A 12,007-nucleotide genomic window follows, 5' to 3' on the forward strand; every position below is an offset into this window, starting at 1 on the left:
GATCCAGAGCTTGTCCTCCCAGTAAGGAAACGAGAGGTTTGTGGTCCGTTTCAAGACAAAAATGTTTACCAATCAGGAAATCACGAAAACGCTCACACGCCCATGTAGATGCCAGTGCCTCTTTTTCCACTTGTGCGTATCGTTGTTCTGTAGGAGAAAGGGACCTCGATGCATACGCCACTGGTCGCCATCCTTCTTCCCACAGCTGCAAAAGAACACCTCCGAGACCATAGGATGAAGCATCTGCTGATACTTTAATGTCTCTGTTGGGGTCATACATTGCGAGCACTGGGGGTGAGGTCAGGGCATCTCGTAATGTTTTGAAAGCTCTCACTTGGTCAGTTCCCCAATACCATGCGTTCTTTTTGGAAAGAAGATCTCGCAGGGCTTTGTCTTTTTCAGCTAAATGGGGGATGAACTTGCCCACTTGATTCACCATGCCCAGAAAACTGCGCAACTCTGACACATTAGTTGGCTCTGTCATTTCTGTAATTGCCTCCGTTTTCTTCGGGTCAGGACTGATTCCTGTATCCGCTGTGATGTGACCCAAGAAAGCAACCTTGCTCTGGGAGAGCTCGCATTTTTCAACATTCAGCGTTATGCCTGCTTTTTCCAGTCTTTGCAGTGTAGCATGGAGACGGGAATCGTGCTCCTGATGGTTACGTCCCCACACCAACACATCGTCAATGTGACACACCACTCCTTCGAGACCCTCGATGACCTCCGCCATCATGTGCTGAAAGTGTTCGGGCGCTGAGTTGATCCCAAACGGTAGGCGGTTAAAGTGGAACCGCCCAAAGGGTGTGATGAAGGTGGTGAGTTTGGCAGACTCATCGGACAGGGGAATCTGCCAGAAGCCCATGTTGGCATCCAGTTTGCTAAACACTTTGGCTCCTGCGAGCATTCCGAGACTTTGTTCAACCGATGGCAGCACATATTTTTCCCTGCACACATACTCATTTAGTCCGGTAAAGTCTACGCAAAGTCTTAGCCTAGGGCTGTTTTTCTTTGGAACAACAACCATGCCGGCACACCAATCCGTTGGTTCCTCAACTCGGGTAATGACACCAAGCTCTTCCATTCGTTGGAGTTCCTCTTTTACCCTTCCCATCAGAGGCAGAGGAAGCCTTCGCGGAGTTTTGAGTGAGTACGGCACAGCATTCGGTTTGAGTTTAATGTGATAGGCCCGCTGCACTTTCCCTAGACCATTGCAAAGTTTAGGGTAAGTAGTCTTCAGAGTGTCCATTGAAACCGCGTCAACTCGCACCAGCAGGCCAAGAGCTGTAATGGCGGGCAGGCCTAGCAGTGGAGTGCTCAGGTTTCTTACAACATAGACCTTCTCTGTTGTCTGTTTCGCTCCGTAGTTGAGCTGTAGCTTTGTAAAACCTGCAACGTCCAGTGGTGTTTTTCCAGGGCCTAACAAAGGTTTTTCTGGCTGCTGGAGAACTGGTCTGTGTTCGTTAGCAAAAATCTTTGATAAGTCTGAGTCAGCTATTACAGTCACATCTGCTCCAGTATCCAGTTTGAAAGTGATTTTTGCATCTTTCACTTGTATGTTGGCTGTCCACGCCTGGCCGTCACTGGAAACTGAGCCTAGGAAGAAACCTTGCTCCTCTTCCTCCTCAATACTTTGCACTGTCTTGCTTTGTCTGCAGACTCGCTGGTAGTGACCTTTTTTTCCACATAAATGACATTTTGCATCATTTGCTGGGCACTCAGGTTTCGGATGTGGAGAGCCTCCGCACTTGTAGCATTTGTTACTTTGTCTCTTGCTATATTGCTGTTGTGTTTTGACAGTTTTATTTTTGAACATGTTGAACTTTGTTTTGTCGTGCTTTTGTATCACTCTGTCAACTGTTTTCGCATTTACATGCATTACATTTGTTTCACTTCTCAAAGCTGACTGTTGCTTTTTGATTTCTTCTGACTGCCTGGCCATATTTATAGCTTTATCCAAGTCCAAGTCTTTTTCCATCTGCATGCGCTCAGACAGCCTCGTGTCGGCCAAGCCCACTACTATTCTGTCTCTTATCAGCTCATCGTGGAGCGGTCCGTAGTTACAGTGCTCTGCTAATGCATGCAAGGCAGTCACGAATGCATCAACAGTCTCATTCGGCTCTTGTTTGCGCATATTAAAACGTGCGCGCTCATAAACAACATTTTTCCTGACAATGAAAAAGTTGTGGAAGCTATCTCTCACTTTAGCATAGTCCCGTTGGTCTACATCACTTAACTTTAGTCCTCTCAGGACGTCATCCGCTTCGTCTCCCATACAATATATGAGAGTGTTCACTTGATTTTCCTCCGAGCTCGCAGACAGATTACTTGCCTGACGGAATCTCTCGAAGCGACGGACCCATCTTGTCCATTCGTGTGGTTTGGAAAAATCAAAGGGCTCCGGTGGTTGGATGCTAAACGTAGCGCTGGGAGTGCTAGCCGCGGTGCTAACTCCTGCCCTCGGACGATCGTCTACGTCGTCATTCGGCATTTTGTTTCCACCTTCCCCTTCTCCTCACACTCGGCAGATGTATGGAGTCTTACGAGTCACACAGCACTTCTGACACCATGTGTGATTCTTACTCTGAATCTGAATAAGTACGCGGGACCACTGTGTGCGGTAAGACCATCTCTTTTACTTCCTGTAAACTATCTACCGGCATGCATTGCCAGTGCGTAACACGTAATTACACAATCAAACAGTGAACACATACTGCCCATACAACAAATGTACCAGAGACAATTATGAATACACCACAGATTCCATGAATGGTGGCCACTTCATGACTGGCTTTAGCGTCCTTAGCCCCGTTTTTCTTTTTAGGCTTGTGTTTCAGGTCGTGGTCCATGTTTGCTTCTGTGTTTGTGAAGAAGTAAGCTCAGGTGTGTTTAGTTTTAAACTCTGCAGAGGGAACTGCGATGTAGCTGTTGTCAAGGTGATCATTGGTTCTTATGCAGACAGGGAGGGCGGCAGATTTTCATAGCATAACTTTAACCTTTCACATGCTCACTGTGGTGGTCTGAGCTGAATTTGTTGGGACATCTTGTGCTGACACAGTAAAACATGCTGTGCTTCATAAATTAGAGTCAGAAAGAAGGAAAAGGGAGGGCTTGTTTTAGGGCGGGGCTACTGTGTGATTGACACTTCTGGTGCCCGTTGGTCTTTCAGTTAGCCCCTCCCCTCCCTCTTTACATGTGCTTTTGAAACTAAGTCCATCGTTAATCTGTAACGTATTCCTCCTACCCAGAAATATGACTGGTCAGCACATTGACCTTCTCCACCTTCATGTAGCCGCTTAGTTTCACTCGAGGTAATAAAATAGTTCCTCTGAACGCCCGTCATTAAATATCTCTAACGAGCCGAGAAGGAAGCAGATATAAAAGCTGGAGACAACTCCCAGCTCAGCTTCTCTCATCCAATCAGAGTCCAGTCCAGATATCAAAAAGCACCTTTACATGGTTCACTGCTGTGGATTTAAATACAAGACAAATCCAGGACAATTTAGATTGTTTTTTCTTTTTTATTTGCTGTTTTGAACACAAACACGACCAAAGCGTGCTCGGTGAGTTGGTGGAGATCACTCTTCCCCAGCCTGCTGGAGCCTCCTTCCCAGTGCTCTCAGTGTTCTCCTCAGTGGTATGCGCGGTAACCCTCTCGCAGGTGCGTCCTCGGCACTCTCTGTTTGGGTTCCTTGTTCCCTCCGCAGACCCCTTTCTCTCGCATCTCCGTCACTTTCTCTCGCGTCTCCGTCACTTTCTCTCGCATCTCCGTCACTTTCTCTCGCGTCTCCGTCACTTTCTCTCAGGTCTCCGTCACTTTCTCTCGCATCTCCGTCACTTTCTCTCGCGTCTCCGTCACTTTCTCTCGCGTCTCCGTCACTTTCTCTCGCGTCTCCGTCACTTTCTCTCGCATCTCCGTCACTTTCTCTCGGGTCTCCGTCACTTTCTCTCGCATCTCCGTCACTTTCTCTCGCATCTCCGTCACTTTCTGTCGTGTCTCCATCGCTCTCCAGAAACTCTTCCATGAAGCGGTCTAAAACCGGAAAGCCATCCTCCATGAAATGTTCAATGATGCTCATCACATCTTCACGTAGCTTTTCCAACGCCTCTGGCCTGTAGATTCCATGAATGGTGGCCACTTCATGACTGGCTTTAGCGTCCTCAGCCCTGTTTTTCTTTTTAGGCTTGTGTTTCAGGTCGTGGTCCATGTTTGCTTCTGTGTTTGTGAAGAAGTAAGCTCAGGTGTGTTTAGTTTTAAACTCTGCAGAGGGAACTGCGATGTAGCCGTTGTCAAGGTGATCATTGGTTCTTATGCAGACAGGGAGGGCGGCAGATTTTCATAGCATAACTTTAACCTTTCACATGCTCACTGTGGTGGTCTGAGCTGAATTTGTTGGGACATCTTGTGCTGACACAGTAAAACATGCTGTGCTTCATAAATTAGAGTCAGAAAGAAGGAAAAGGGAGGGCTTGTTTTAGGGCGGGGCTACTGTGTGATTGACACTTCTGGTGCCCGTTGGTCTTTCAGTTAGCCCCTCCCCTCAATGGCGTGTCCAGCGGGGTGGCCTGGGGGGGCACAGGCCACCCCCCAAACCAGACTGGCCACCCCAGGTGCCACCCCAAAGGCAAAACAATAAAATTCAATCAAATATCAAATGTCCGATTATGTTTTCACGGTGACGCTCAGATATCCGAGTGTAAGTGAATGCAGCATCGCTTCTGCGCTATGTGCATCACGTTAGCAAAGGTAGGAGAGCCAAGCGCGAAAGACGTCACTGCAGGAAACAATTTTTCGGTGAAAGAAAATGAGGACAGAATAAATGTCCCGGTAAGTAATATTAAGTTTGTTGAGTTTAGTAAACTTCGGTGAAATTAGAATACCAAGGAAAAAATAACACTTAAAGAATTATTGCAGCCGTGGAATATTTCAGGCAGTATGCTACTGAGGGCAGCTAACATAAGAGTTATGAGTTATAAGATATAATCTAAGTCGTAACATTGCTGTATGGAGCTGCAGATTTGGTTGCAGGTTAACATAGCTGGACTGGCCATCGGGCTTATTTGACTTATTTTTTATTTTTTTTGTAACGGCATGAACAATGAGAGGTGGTGGATTGGCCAGATGCAGGTCGATGTGTAGAAATAACTCCGTTGTTTGGTGGTGGCTATGGCGGGGCTTCCACAGAGGCAGCAGGTGGATGAGGGAAGGGGAGGCAGGAGGAGAGACCCGAGGCAGCCACCAGTCCGAGTGTCAGGTGAACTGAACTTCAGGTAAGAAGTTATGACCTGCAGTCTATCTGGGTCAGATATGAACCAAGTTTAGGTGGAGTTTATTTTCGTTATGCTGACTTTTTACTGTCAGTTGCAATAACTCGTACTGCGTTCTAGCCAGCATGATGGAGTTTTTATACAGCTGGGTGGTGCTATGATGTTACTGATAGTGAACTTTATTTTATTCATAAGGTTAGTAGAGTTGCCAACGGCTCCTTAAAAAAATGGAATGGTCCCTCATTCAGAGAAAATATTACACGTTTCGTATTGAGCTGAGAAGAGACGCAGTTTGTCCTGGACTTTAGCTAGAATGGAAAAGACACAAAGCTGGATTTATTCTGTCGTTACGCTGCACAGCTGCCTCTCCTCTCATTCTCCCCCCTCCCTCTCCTGTTGCTACTTCAATCATGAAACTGATCAATGATCAGCTGATCGGCTTTTCTCTCTTGTTTGTTTATCGCCCACTTTGCGCCAGAAAGAGGAAACCAGCAGATATTGCGCTAAACAACAGCAGCACGTTTAAGCTTGATCAGCTGTTGTTAGAATTTATTTAATATTAATTTCTAGTATCAGCTGATGTTTGCTGGAGCCACAGCTGTAAAGCTGCTGGTCATGATGTCGGTTTGGATATGTGGTGAGAGGGAAACATGAAGATGAAACCAGGAGATGTCCTTACTGAACCATCAGAGCTGAACAGGTGATGGAGAAACAGGTTTACCTTTTAGGTGACATGAATGAGTTGAAGTTATCAACTGTTTCTGAGAGACAAATAACACCAGGATCCTTTTTTATGTAGCTGACAGCTGGTAACTGTGCAGGGGCGGGTCTAGGAAAGTTTTGCCAGGGGGCCAGGTAGGGCATTAACAGGGAAAGGTGGGCACAAAGAAATACTTTTCTTTCTTATTCTCATTTAAAATAGCTAGTTTTTATTAAATAATTATCTAAATCTTACAACCAAAGTTTTTATCTGACGTAAAATGTATAGAAATCATACATATACCAACAAGACTGTACATCACTGTCACAACAGGGTTTGTTTTCAGTCAAAGTCTTTATGGCTTTACTACCTGGTGGGTCGGTCTGTAGTAAAAATGCCCAATTTTTTTGTCCCAGTCCAGCCCTGCAGGTTATACTGGCAGTGTCACCATGCCAGCTGACTGTATTTCATCATCAGCCAGTGTTGTTCTTTATCAATATTACCAAAGTTTACCATAAGGCAGCATAGAAAGTATTTACTTGCTTTCAGGTTTTATTCAAATGTTAGTCTTTTCATTTGTTTCCCCACTTTTTTCCTGTTTCAAAATCAAACACCAGTTTGTGAGAAGATTATCTTCTTTTTTTAACAGGCAGAGAAAGTTTTGCATTGGCATTGGCTAATTTGTCAATTGTTTGTTACAAATGTTCATATTTTAATATTCAAAAATGTTTTTGCCCAAAACATATGTGCACTATATGTCAGTAAAAATACTATGCAAATATTGATGTCCTTGATTGCTGAGTAAACACTGACAAAACACTGATTGTATCTCTTGTACTTTATCAACGCAGTATCTAAAAACTTTGCACCGTAGTGGTTAAAATCTCATTCTAATAAGAGTTAAAAGTGCATTTGGTTATTAGGTTTATAGGATTATTGAATTATGGTTAAGGGTTGGTAGAATTTTTTTTTTAAACATTATCTGCCAATTAAATCTGCCACCCTTCTCCAAATCTGTGCCCCTACCTGGCCCCCCCAACAAAAATTTTCTAGACACGCCACTGCCTCCCCTCACTCTTTACATGTGCTTTTGAAACTAAGTCCATCGTTAATCTGCGTCTAGGACGCAGATCTGGCCTCGAACAGTAAGAAGGTGTCTCCCCGTCTCCTTCCTGACCGCCTCCGTTTGTGTTCGCAGTTCTGGTCCCTGTGCGGTAACGCTCTCACACCAAAGCGGGGGATTTTCGGGAAGACGGGCGACCTGCAGACCATCTTGTGTGTGGCCTCGGCTAAAGATGACATCACGTACTCCGGGGCGCTTAACGGAGACATTTACGTCTGGAAGGGACTCAACCTGATCCGAACGGTCCAGTCCGCCCACAGCGTGAGTCTCACCTCTGCTTCCCGTCGCAGCAGAAGGCCAGCGTGACACTCGTCTGCACGTCTGGCTGACGTGGGTCCATCGTTGCTTCATTGTGTGGATGCGTGTGTGTTCTCAGGCCGGTATCTTCAGCATGTATTCCTGCGAGGAGGGCTTCGCCACGGGCGGCAGAGACGGCTGCATCCGACTGTGGGACGTCGACTTCAAACCCATCACTAAGATCGACCTGCGAGAGGCCGAGCAGGGATACAAAGGTACGGTCACGGGGTCACCGCAGGTCATTACAGCAGCAAAGGTGACAGTGTTGCATCACACAGGTGCACACAGGGACGAGGTCTCAGCTTCTAACACGATTTAACAGAAAAGGTTCGTTTGAGGCTGCAAAGTTAAGGTACGGAGAGGGGCTCAGGTGGGAGGGAGGGGCTCAGGTGGGAGGGAGGGGCGGGTTTATCTCTATTCTAAACAATGAGGAGGAACGGTCCTTACATCCCGACGGTTCTTTGTCAGCTGAAGGTTTTAAAATGACCTGATTTTCTTTGAGGAGGTTTCTCATCTTTATTTGACCTGATTCAGCTCAAATCCAGAGGTGGTGGCTGTTTGAACCCCTCGCCTCCCCCTCCTCTGAAATGTCGCTGCCCAGCAGGAGGTGCAGACGTACGCTCTTCCTTCAGGAGCAGCTCGAGGGCGAGCCATTAATCCCACCGCCTCCTTTTAAAATCTCCTCTCTGAAGATTTTGAGGAAGAAGTTAAAAAGGAAGAAAAGATGAAAGGAAGGAGGCAAAAGTTTTGTCAGTTTGAAACGAGTTCTCCTCTTTAACACATCTCTGCTGCAGACACGATGGAGCTTCTGATTAACCGTCAAAGTTCATCTCCTCAAAAACATCCTGAAACCAGTCGCTGTGACATCTGTGGACAGGAAATGTGGGAGCATCCTGCTCTAGGACAGCTTTGCATGATTCTCCTTGTTTCTTATAACGCTCAACGGTTTGAATCCGTCCGAGTTCTGACATTGACCGACGTGACCCAACAGATACAAACCTGCCATCTCATGGTGGATTAGTCTGAAAGGCTGCTAATATATCGGCGCCTAAAAATGTTGGAGTTCCACGCCCGATGAGACGACGAGCCCGTCCTCTTCGCCTCTCGCTGCTCTGTACGTGGACAGGAAGTCGCTTTGTTTCTGCTTCCTTCTCCTCTCCCACGGTGCGCCGCGCTCTTCCTGCGTCTGAAGCTGAAGAAAAAATAATCGTTCCCAGTTATTTCCCACGTGCCTCACAAACTCCTCTGCTGTCGGCCTGTTTTGGCTGCTGAACCTCTGGAGTTTCTAACAACATTACAGGAAAACATCACATGCTGAGCGATGCCATCAGCCACAGCAGATGCTCTTAATTGGCGAGCGCTGAGCTGCTGAGCAGCCCTGCTAATTACATTTCCGATGGTGGAAAAAAGCAGTTTTAGCAGCAAAACTTTAAAAAAACACGAAGGTTGAAGCCGAGCTGAGTCAGCAGGTTGAACTACATTCACAAAGTCCAGATCTCCCTCTGATCAGACACCTCCTGCGCTCCTCCTGGGGGTGTTCTGAACTGAGATGAATGATGTGAGTGTCCACGTGTCTCTGCTGTAGTGCAGGTGTGCGTTTCAGTCGAACCGGATTCTTTTCCTAAAACTAACCGAATCATTTTTGGTGCTTTTAAAGTGAAAATAAAAAACGAAGCAGTCCAGAGGTTCATGGAGCTCCGTCCACCCTCACCTGGCTGCACCGCCACCTCTCCAGCCTCCAGCAGCCAGCGACAGCGGAGCTCGTCTTCATTTATTTAGTGGATTTAACCACCGAGTTCATCAAGACCGAGGACCTGCTTCCTCTGCAGCGCTGTCGTCTTCCATTTTTATCCTCCTGTTTGCTTCTTTTCCTCTCCACTGGTTTTATTTTTGTCTTTCTCCTGATGTTTTGACAGTTTTGTGTCACCTTACCTTCTCCTTTCCTCTCCTCCCTCCTTCAGGTCTGTCTATTCGCAGCGTCTGCTGGCGAGCCGACCGGATCCTGGCAGGGACGCAGGACAGCGAGATCTTTGAGGTGAGGAAGAAGACGAAACCTCACGCTGTTCCCTCCCTGCGGCGACGCGTTTCAAAGAGTTTTATTTTTGTGAAGACCTCCTGCTGACACGCAGGCAACAAAATGTTCTCATTAATCAAAACTGTGAAGAGTTTCTAATGTCAGGCAGTTTTAGCAGCTCAGATCGGCACTGAAACGTGCGTGATGTGGTGCTTTAAAATGTGAAAACCTGCTCTTGAGTTGTTGTACCTGTGCAGGTGATGGTGCGGGACCGGGACAAGCCGCTGCTCATCATGCAGGGACACAGCGAGGGCGAGCTGTGGGCGCTCGACGTTCACCCCAAAAAGCCTCTGGCTGTCACCGGCAGCGACGACCGCTCCGTCAGGTCGGTGCTCTCTTTGGACTGTGAATCATGCAAAGCTACTGTGGCTGAGTGTGAAAATGGAAGCACAGAGCTGAGGCGAGCAGAGTGATACAGATCCTTACACTGAGTGCTGCTTTGGCTCTTCCTCACAAAATCACTTTGTTTTCATCTGTTATGAACAAAAACTGACAAATCTGAACCTGAAACAACCTGAAATCAGCTCATGGAGACATCATGTTGCATTTGTACCTTTCTTAAAAATATCAAAGATTATAAATTTAACTTGTTGATTACACCTCTGTGTGTGTGTGTGTGTGTGTGTGTGTGTGTGTGTGTGTGTGTGTGTGTGTGTGTGTGTGTGTGTGTGTGTGTGTGTGTGTGCACCTGTTTCCATGGTGAGGGGACGTCTGGTGCCTGTGGACCTGATTTCAATTCAATTCAGTTTTATTTATACAGCATGAAATCACAACAACAGTCGCCTCAAACTCTTTATATTGTAAGGCAGACCCTACAATAACACATACAGAGAAAAACCCAACAATCATATGACCCCGTATGAGCAGCACTTTGGCGACAGTGGGAAGGAAAAACTCCCTTTTAACAGGAAGAAACCTCCTGCAGAACCAGGCTCAGGGAGGGGCGGGGCCATCTGCTGTGATTGGTTGGGGTGAGAGAAGGAAGACAGGATAAAGACATGCTGTGGAAGAGAGACAGAGATTAATAACAGATATGATTCAATGCAGAGAGGTCTGTTAACACATAGTGAGTGAAGAAGAAACACCCAGTGCATCATGGGAATCCCCGGCAGCCTACGTCTATTACAGCATAACTAAGGGAGGATTCAGGGTCACCTGGTCCAGCCCTAACTATATGCTTTAGCAAAAAGGAAAGTTTGAAGCCTAATCTTGAAAGTAGAGATAGTGTCTGTCTCCTGAATCCAAACTGGAAGCTGGTTCCACAGAAGAGGGGCCTGAAAACTGAAGGCTCTCCCTCCCATTCTACTTTTAAATACTCTAGGAACAACAAGTAGGCCTGCAGAGCGAGAGCGAAGTGCTCTAATAGGGTGATATGGTACTACAAGGTCATTAAGATAAGATGGGGCCTGATTATTTAAGACCTTGTATGTGAGGAGCAGGATTTTGAATTCTGGATTTAACAGGAAGCCAACAGGAGAAATCTGCTCTCTCTTTCTAGTCCCTGTCAGGACTCTTGCTGCAGCATTTTGGATCAGCTGAAGGCTTTTCAGGGAGTTTTTAGGACTTCCTGATAATAATGAATTACAGTCGTCCAGCCTGGAAGTAATAAATGCATGAACTAGTTTTTCAGCGTCACTCTGAGACAGGATATTTCTAACTTTAGAGATGTTGCGCAAATGGAAGAAAGCAGTCTGATATATTTGTTTAATATGTGCGTTGAAGGACATGTCCTGGTCAAAAATGACTCCAAGGTTCCTCACAGCGTTACTGGAGGCCGAGGTAATGCCATCCAGAGTAAGAATCTGGTTAGATACCATATTTCTAAGCTTTTCAGGGCCGAGTACAATAACCTCAGTTTGATCTGAATTAAGAAGCAGAAAGTTAGCGGCCATCCAGGTCTTTATGTCTTTAAGACATTCCTGCAGTGTAACTCATTGGTGTGTGTTATCTGGCTTCATGGACAGATAGAGCTGGGTGTCATCTGCATAGCAGTGTAAATGTATGCTATGTCTTCTAATGATGCTGCCTAAGGGAAGCATGTATAATGTAAACAGAATTGGTCCTAGCACTGAACCCTGTGGAACTCCATAATTAACCTCAGTGGGTGAAGAGGACTCTCCATTTACATGCACAAACTGGAGTCTATTAGATAGATATGATACAAACCACTGCAGTGCAGTACCTGTAATACCTACAGCATGTTCTAATCCCTCTAATAGGATATTATGGTCGACAGTATCGAACGCTGCACTGAGGTCTAGCAGGACAAGCACAGAGATGAGTCCACTGTCAGAGGCCATAAGAAGATCATTTGTAACCTTCACTAAAGCTGTTTCTGTGCTGTGCTGAGCTCTGAAACCTGACTGAAACTCTTCAAATAAACCATTCCTCTGCAGATGATTTGTTAGCTGTTTGACAACTACTCTTTCAAGGATGTTTGATATAAAGGAAGGTTGGAGATTGGCCTATAATTAGCTAAGACTGCTGGGTCTAGAGATGCTTTTTGAGTAAAGGTTTAACTACAGCCAGCTTGAAGGCCTGTGGTACA

The sequence above is a fragment of the Mchenga conophoros genome, linkage group LG13 (assembly GCF_057382185.1).
Source record: "Mchenga conophoros isolate Kocher_MC1m ecotype Shallow Benthic linkage group LG13, M_conophoros_male_GT1.1, whole genome shotgun sequence".
Classification (NCBI taxonomy): Eukaryota; Metazoa; Chordata; class Actinopteri; order Cichliformes; family Cichlidae; genus Mchenga; species Mchenga conophoros.